Genomic DNA, 9,302 nt, shown 5'->3' with positions numbered 1-9,302 from the left:
GCATCTTGCCTGTGGACCTTAAGACTGATGGGGCAAAAATAGCGATGAAAGCTTATTAAAATACTACCCAAAAAAGCAGTATGCAGAATTTGATGCACAAAAGGTTCTTATACTCTCAGAGATTAAATACCTAGTCAATGGTCCTGAACAGCTGCAGGTATTTCAGCCTCAGGAGTCTTACAGAATTAAGAAATTTAACAGTAATAAAAGCTGTGACTTGCTATGCAAGCTGGTTTATTGAAAAAAAATTGTCACAGGATTCATTACTGCTTTAGAGATGGATTGTGAGCTTGAAACTCATTTTCAAATGTCTTCACAACAAAGCAGGATGATATGAATGCTAAAATTGGGGTGGATGAGGGCAATTTGAGGTGATGAGTAAAGCTCTGGCATGCAAATGATACGGATTCTAATTAGTGCAGATACACCTTTTGAAATTCCTGCGGGGGTTCCGTATCTATAGAAAACATATTGAAATCCTGGATAAGTAGGTTGCGTGTGCACGTGTGTGCCTGCCTGAGGTCTCAGTTTCTTCCAGGATTAAGAGACATGCGAATACATGCCCCATCCTGTAGGTGCTCTATTAACAGCCTGGACTGGCCTGTGCTAGGCAATTGAGAAAACACAGGACAAGGATACACAATACACAGTGTACCAAGCAAAAAGACAACAGAGAAGGAAAAAGCTGAACCGGGTCAGCATAACACCATGGAAACTTTGTACTCTGTGCTAAGCCTGCAGAGCTTCTAGGATCCTTTTGCATTTTGCATACTGAAATTTCAAAACCAGAAGGCAAGGTAATCTCTGTCCTGATGTTAAGCAGAACCATTTCTAAGATGACTCCTACTTCATTTGCCTTGCTTCAGAGAGCCAGTGCCATGTTCAGAGCACTGTCAGCATTAAGGAAGAATAGATGAGCACTGAGAGTTTCATGCTCTTAAAAATAAACATTGTCAGCAGGATACATAAAATAATGTATTGAATTTGAAACACAACAATCACAGGAGAGTGAAGAAAACCAGATGGATCTGCTGAGGATGTCTGGACAGATCAATTTACATAATGATGTTCTTTATTTTAGAAGTTGGACAGGACAGCTTCAGATCTGAGGTTACCAACAATGGATACCAGGCCTTTATTATGTCAAAAGAAAAGAGAACCTGTATACTTCTTTTTTTTTTTAGTTTGGCTCAAAGCTTATCGGGATGCTCATCCCCAGAACCCTTGAGCTTAGACTTGGTGGAAAGCTGGCTGTGTTCAGACGGCTACACGAAGATTTGTTAGCTTGATTTCTGCCACTTCTTTAGAGCTCAGGTTTTGGTGCACAATACAAGGATTGGTGTAATGAAGGCATGTGCTGTTATGCAGAGCTGAGGAACATCAAAGTCATAAACTTAGGCAGGGTGCAGGTATTTGTTGAGGACTTTGACTGTCAGAAGTTCTTGAACCATGACATCTATTTGCTGAGTGATTCTGCCTTTTGTTTGCATTTTATACCAGGTCTCAGGTTTCATCAGTGACAGACTGGTATCACCCAAAGTGCTGGAGACTTGTTTGGTCACTGTGAGAAGCTCCTCCTATACCTGTAAATAGCAGGGAGAAGGCTGTGACACCAGCTTTAGAAAGATCTGGCTTTATCTTAGGCTGTGTAACAGGTGTAAATGCTGATGCTATTGCTGGGCCTTTCCATGCACCATGGTGCACGGTGAAACACTTGTCTTCCTACTGGCAATTATTGTGGATAGTTGAATGGAGAGAATCATTTAACTGTACCCAGATAACTGACCAGGAAACTGAAATCCTGGTATCAGGAGCCTAATGAGGAATTCATAATATATAAAACTAAAACAATCTTTTTTTTTTTTTTTTTGAGGGAGAGAAAAGAATGGCAGACTAACAAAAGGGCAGTAAAAGGAAAGGAACAACTAGGTGAAAGCTTTGAGTGGTCAGATGGTCAGAGAGGATATTATTATGATATGAAGCAATTTCTAGCATTCAAGGCATACAATGAACTGTTTTAATTTTTCAACAACAATGCAAATTGTGCAAGCACTCATAAAAACTTAAAACCTCTTTTTAAAATAATAGCATACATTTTGCATGTACTATATGTACTCATTCTCTCAGAAAGTGCAAGTTATTTATTATTCTTGTCTGAGCTAATAGTGCGTCTCTGTCTGGATTGCAAAGTTTAATTAACTTCTGTAGGTGTTACAAGGAAAATTGTGCCTAGCTGAGTCTAAAATCCACATTCTTGAATGTAGGGCATTTTTAAACCAACATGACTGATAAGCTTTTTGAATAACAACTTCATGTTTTACTGCTTCATACAGGGCAATAGTGTTCCAAGTTTAGCCCCTGTAGAATCCACACAAATAGCACACCTTTCTCTCTTATCAAGATGCAATCATGAAGACTATAGATAACTCCAACAACTGTAAGTTTTGCTCTGCTACTTAAGGCTGATGAGTTTGAGATGCTGGTCACAAAAAAGATGGTGAAAATTTAGTAGCCTAGTGGGCATTGTACATGATGGGGAATTATAAGATTAGAAAGCATTTTTGGGTCTTCATCTTGCTACCACCATTAAAGCACAGTTTGTACAGAGTCTGAACTGGATGATGAAGCACAAGAAGGGGTACATCTCCAAAGCAAAAGGACAAAGATGCTATAATCTCTCAATAATGGTAGCTGTCCCACACCGTTATTTTGGTATCTTACTTAATGCATAGCATCAGGAAGCTTATCACAGTTAAAAACACCAGTAGAAATCGAGTTCATCCTTCTGCTCTGAGTTGAGCTGCATGACTGAAATTCAGGCAGAGCAAAATATGCTTAAAGGACTCTTAGGTACAGCCACAGATTTGGGCCATGACAAAAGAAGATGTGAGTCCTTCTCCTCTGGTGAAGTCCAGTATCATAGGAGAGGACCTTGGTGGAAGAAAAATGTGAATTGTGAGAGCTTACACTAAGCTGGAATGGTTTTAATATCATATCACCAGCCAGTGTAAATTTTTCACCTGTCAAAATGACAATATTTTTTTATCTATCTGTGTTCAGGCTAAGACATTGAATGCAAGACAGCAGGATTTGGCAATTTCACTGCATTGGCTATGGATTGCAATACACCTATTGTACTTTTGCTGCAGGTGCACTCACCCTATGTGTAGAAAATCTGCCTTCCTCCTTCTAATATGAGATAAAACATAAGATGACTTCTAAAACACGGGTGCTAAGTATGTCAGTGACCCACAGCTGCACATGTGGAGGGCAGGTAAATCTTAACTCGGGCAAAACTCATGACTGATACAGATCTGACTGTTTTTCTGGTGATGTTCAAAAAAATTGAGAAGTTTTGCTATATGGATTTTTTTTAGTGTGTTAGTAATGAGCATTTATGAATAGCATTTCCTGCTTTAGTAATCAACTTAGATAGGAAAGGAAAATGAGTATGTGACAAATCTGCATCTTATTTACATTTTTAATATTACATAATCTTGAAGGTATCAGTAGAAGCATTTAAATGAAGGTCTTGACAACAATCCTGTACAAAATACAGTGAAAATCCTTTTGATGTTTAACTAAAGGAGATTGCAAGGACATAATTTGAGCAGTGGAGGGTGTAGTTTAAAAACATACCCCACCCACTGCAGAAATGCCTGGGCAGTTCTTTGCCTGTGTTTTAAAGTTCATATTAATACATCTCCAATAGCAGGTATTTCTTGTTCTGCAACTAATAAATTGTCTTGTCATGTAGTACTTTACCATCAGGTATAAGAAAAAATCCACTGGCTCTTCGCATAGATGAATGCATGTTTACTGAGCATTGATTCCAAAAGTCACGATACTTTTCACCCTCATTATACAAATGTGGCACTGCTTGAGACAGCCAGCACCTTGCATAATTGCATCTAAATTTTGCATTGCTAATTAACAGTCTGTTTTTAGTGTTGTGATTCTGTGCTTCACTACGGTGGTACACAGAACAAGGGTGCAGGGTGTCCTTAGTTCAGTAGGTTTCTCTGGGTTATTTTTCCAGTCGCATATCCACTGCTCCACAGTGTTGGCTTGTCCTGATTTAAGCACCTCCAAGAGCTGTTATGTGTCTTTGCAAACTTTTTATGTAATTCTAGTAGTGACCACGGCAGGCTGCAGGCTGCAGCTTAAAGTGCAAAAATACCATTTAGTTCCTTGACTTTTGCTGACGTCCAGTAGGCTTTTAGGTGGAATTTTTATTGTGTTTTTTAGATCTTTCATCTTTTCTGATCTTAGTTTGATTAAGCGCTTTGTATTCACATTTGGCTTGGAAAAAGGAAAAAGTATGTGATTCTTTTGAATAGCAGATTCAAACTTGGAGATGAGAAGGCTGGTAAATTTCATCCTTAAAACAACTGGGGGTGAAATCTTGGCTCTGTTTAAGTCTGGCAACATTCCAGTAATTTCAAGTGAAGCTATTTGCCTCTACTACTTCACATCCTAAGGGCTCTGTAAATTGTTGCATAAACACTATATACTTATACAATAAAAAAAACCACTCCCATTTGCCTTTAGAAAAGGGAAAATCTTCACCTGAGGTAAAATCTTTGCTGCCAGGTTTCTGAGGGAGAAGCTGACAGAGGTAATCCAGCAGTGATGGAATATTCTGGGATTAATTAGACGTGGCCTAGATACACAAGAGAGAGTACCAGAGCTGACCTAAATGTTGGGAGGAACAGTGCCTCTATCTCCTGCTGTCTTCTAATCAGCCCTGACACCAAAGACTTAGCAGGGCAAGTTTGGAGACACTCTTTGGATATAAACCTGAAAGAGAGGCAAATTGTTACACTCATTTTTACTCATATTATAAGTCTGCTTATTTAAATCTAAAATGTTTTGAAGACATGTTCACTTCTGTATCTTGGAGGTTAGTAAGTCATCCAGGTTTTTCAAGCAGTTAGCCAACAGTCTACAGAAGTCCTGCAGTGAATCACCATACCTTATTGAATATGAAGTTTTCCTATCATTTCTTCTTTGTCCCAAAGCAATATTTGGAGGGGAAGAGAAAAAAAACAATTAATTACACAGATGCTGTGTTCATTTTGGGATATATACAAATGTCAGAGTTGTTGATAGTAAATCGGAAACGAAATAAACTTCACTTCAGCCTAAGGTTTACAGGAGCAGCTTTCATTACTCAAAGGATCCGTGAATAGGAATAAATCAGTGATTCTTCAGTTTAATTTCAAATAATGTTAATTAGATTAGTCTTCTGCTCTATAAAGACGCTTTTCAAGTTGAAATAAGTAATTTTTTCTTAAGGACAAAACTGTAAATCAACCTTTTTCCACTTACTCTGTAAACTCTAACATCTAAACCTAAGGGATGTCCCTGATTTGATCAAACTACTCAGAACAAAGATTCAGTTAAGCCTGAGTAAAAATAGAAGTAGTCTAGAGATCTCCTTCTTGCTAATTGCACACACCCGGGAATTTAGAAAAGTTTTTAATTTGCATTTTATCTTGAATTCACTCCAGCCAGCAGCCAAGCCCCACACAGCTGCTCACCCACTTCCCCACCAGTAAGATCAGGGAGAGAATCAGAAAGATAAAAACCAGAGAATTCATGGACAAAATAATAAAAAAGATAAAAGCAGTTTAAGGGCGAAAGCAAAAGCCAAGCACACAAGAAAGCAAATCAAGGAATTAATTCACTGCTTCCATGGGCAGGCAGGTGCTCAGCCATCTCCAGGAGAGCAGGGCCCCATCACATCTAATGGTTACTTGGGAAAACAAACACCATCACTCCAAATGTACCTCCCTTTCTCCCTCTTCCCCACTTGATATTCTGAGCAAGATGCCATATGCTCTGGAGGGGTCACCTGTCCTGGCTGTGTCCCCTCCCCAGCATGGCAGACTGAAAAGCAGAAAAGGCTTTGGCTCTGTGCAAGCCCTGCTCAGCAATAACAAAAGCATCTCCCCATTATCAGCCCTGTGCTCAGCACAAACCCAAAACACAGCCCATGCCAGCCACTGGGAAGAGAATTAACTCCACCCCAGCCAAACCCAGCACACTGGTATATATTAGAAAAAGGGTGATGAGTGGCAGTGAGCTGGAAACCTGCAGTATTTGAAGATGGATGAGATCCTGCCATTATCTCTCTTTCTTGTCGTGGGTGACTGAAAAGCAGTGGAGTTTGGCTTGCCAAGATGATGACTTTATTACAATTCTTTATTTTCATTTCAATGTCTTTTTGACATGTCTAATAATTTTTTCTCTAAAGTTGGTTGTCTTTGGGGTTTTTTGGAGAGTTGGGTTTGTTTGGGATTGTTTGGGGTTTTTTGCAGGGGGGCATTTCAGTTGGATTTCTTGGTTGGCTTTTTGGGGTTTTTTGTTGGTTTTTTGTTTGTTTTTGTTGAGCTCCAAGTTTGGGAAAAAGTTGGAAAACATACTAAAAAAAATTGAAAGAATTATCTATATTGATACCAGAGCTAAAGCTATAAAAGTTAGAAATCATTTAATTTATACCAAGTAGGGATATCTGTCTGGAGCTTTTAACCTGAGAAAAGGGAAAACTTCCCCAGAATTCTGCACTACATGGTGTACCGAAGCCCTTATGAAATCTATTTCATTATGATTCTATTTAGTAGAAGACTTGAATGCATGCAGTGTTATCCAACAGCTGCTATTGCCTGCAATTCCCACAAAACATGCTTTTTATAACAGAATCATTTCATTGAATTACTAATCAATACAACTTGGTGTCAGACCATACATAATAGAAATAATCTACTGTTTGAGAATTTCTCTCCAAATGGCAGCTTACTAAGAAAAGAGGCTGCTCAGCGTTGTGGTGTTTGTTTCCAACCACCAATAACATCAAACTCACAGTTTATAAAATCTGCAAAGAATTAAGAAACCTCGGAGCTTTCTTAACCTTCAAAAGAAGAATTCATTGCATTTCAAAAGCAATGCTTTTGTGATTCACTGCTACTAAGATCCTTAACTTGCAGTTGCCAATTTGTGATATATACCACAAAGTTCATATGGCTAATGGCAGTAGTCTTGCTATCATTCTCTGTGGCAGACAGCACTCCCACTCCCCAGGACCCAAGTTTGAAAATCAGAGCCTGGCAGAACTCTGCAATGTTATTTAATGTATAAATCTATCTACTGGGTTGTCTTTTCCAGTAATTATTCATGGACCTTTTGTGCATTTAAGTAAAATGAGGCAGGCCACTCTTTCTGGAACAGTGACTAAGCTAAGGAACAAAAAACATATCCTTGTTTAGCATTTAGTAACTGTTGTACATCCACACTTTTCCATGTAACCAATTTTGAATGTATTTTTTATTTGCCTGTGCAACTTCATAAGGCTTTATCTTGTGCAAATTTGACATGTTGGCTTTATTTAACTTCTCTAATGCTTTACAAATGCTTCATATCTTCAGCAGTTAGGTTTTGTTTAATTTTGAACCTCATGGCAGAATATATCCTGAAAAGAGTTGTGTCAAACTTATTGAAGGTTTATAGCTGATAAATGATACTGAATTAATAACACTCAAGTTGCCAGTTATTTATTAAACTCTCAACAATTTATCACTAAATAACAAAATTCCTAAGAAATTCAAAAATCTAATTAATCTACAGTTGTAAAATTTTCCATTTTTTCTCTCAAAGTCACTGTGGTTCTTGTTCAGACTGACAATTTCATCAAATTAACTCCACTAAAAGTCTTTTAGAAAAATAACTCAGCATCTGAAATTGTGGGTGTTTACAACATTCATTTTTTCAGCATAACAGAAATTGCAGCAACCTATTTCAATTTTCTCTGCCCTAGATTCAGGAAATGATGCAAGTTTAATTTCTGTTTGAAATGCTCAGAAATATGGCACCTTGGAAAAGGAGATTTTCCAGACCTGAGACTGGGCTGAGTATATGACTACTCATACTTTTGTCTGGCTCAAAATACAGGTAAGTTTCTCTGAAAAGTAATTTAAAATATATATATATTGCTTTTTAAATAGCAAAACTATGCTCAGAATCATTCCATTTCTTCTCCTACTTAAATGAAACACCCACGTAACAGACCATCCTATCCACTATTTTAATGAGATCTAAATCTGTCAAGAATTGTCAACACTCATCAGTGTGGATATTTTGAGGACTTGTAGGTGCAAAAGAAGTTAATTTTTTCTAGACAAAAGCAGTATTAATAATACAACATAGTTCATAAGCATTGACTGGTACTCATTATCAGAAAGGGCAGCTGGAAAAAAAATCATTTTACATTCCAATCTTCAGGACATTGGTAGAATCCAGACCAGTACAAAATAATGAGCTTGCTTACTGCTGCTGTGTGGGAAAAGAGAAGAGGAGCTAGAGGTGATGCTGCAGGAATTAAGCAGACTAAGTAGGCATGACAGGAGTATGGGGGCTAAATGTAATGACAGGAACTTCATAACACATTCTTCATAAAAGTGACAGGAAAAGCAAAGGAGGCGAACAGCGCTCTGCCAAAAGCATCTATTCAAATGCTGAAACACTGAAGGATAATTTTTGGTAGGACATGCATGGCTAAACTGCTGGCTTAAAAAAAGGATAATTGAGAATTACAGGAAGAATGGTACTAAAGACTGGAGATCATGAACACAAAACAGTGAAGATTAAGCAATCATAATCTAAGTTGCAACAGCATATATTAAGTACTCCCTAGAGGTACTTGTTTGATTAAAGTATTTTTAAAACAGTCTCAGAAATTAGGAAGAATTTAAAATCCTGTACTTCAGTTCCTTTTTGTCAACTCTGAGGTGAAATATACACACATTGTAAATATTTAGGGCATAACTTCATATTCATCATAATGTATGCCAAACTGTGCCCTTTGGATTATTCCTTACAGTGACCACCTCATTAATCCAGAATCTCTCTTCAAATCCTTCAGTGCTGGGGGTGGTGTCAGAAGGGAGAATGAGCTTAAAATAAAGGAAGGGAGATCTGGCCAGGCATTGGAGCTCCAGCCACACATTGAGTTCCTGCCTTCACAGATGAAAACTAGGGGGAAGGTGTGTGTTGGATTCCACCAGGACGCGCCAGGACTCCGATGTGCAGTACTAATAAATGTGCTGTAGGGCTTAGACACTGCACGAGCTTTCTGTAAGGGTCAAGGATCCAAAGTAACAGTGCAGGAGCAGCAAAGGCTTTGTTCAGAGATGACCATCTAAATGCAAGGTCAGGGTGGGAAAAGAGATTACATGGAGCTGGAAGGTTTCACTGGAGCAAAGGTGTTGCTTGTGTTGAGAGTATTCTGTTTAGGAAGGCAAGTT

Source organism: Melospiza melodia, chromosome 5 (assembly GCF_035770615.1).
Source record: "Melospiza melodia melodia isolate bMelMel2 chromosome 5, bMelMel2.pri, whole genome shotgun sequence".
Classification (NCBI taxonomy): Eukaryota; Metazoa; Chordata; class Aves; order Passeriformes; family Passerellidae; genus Melospiza; species Melospiza melodia.
This window is presented reverse-complemented; position numbering follows the sequence as displayed.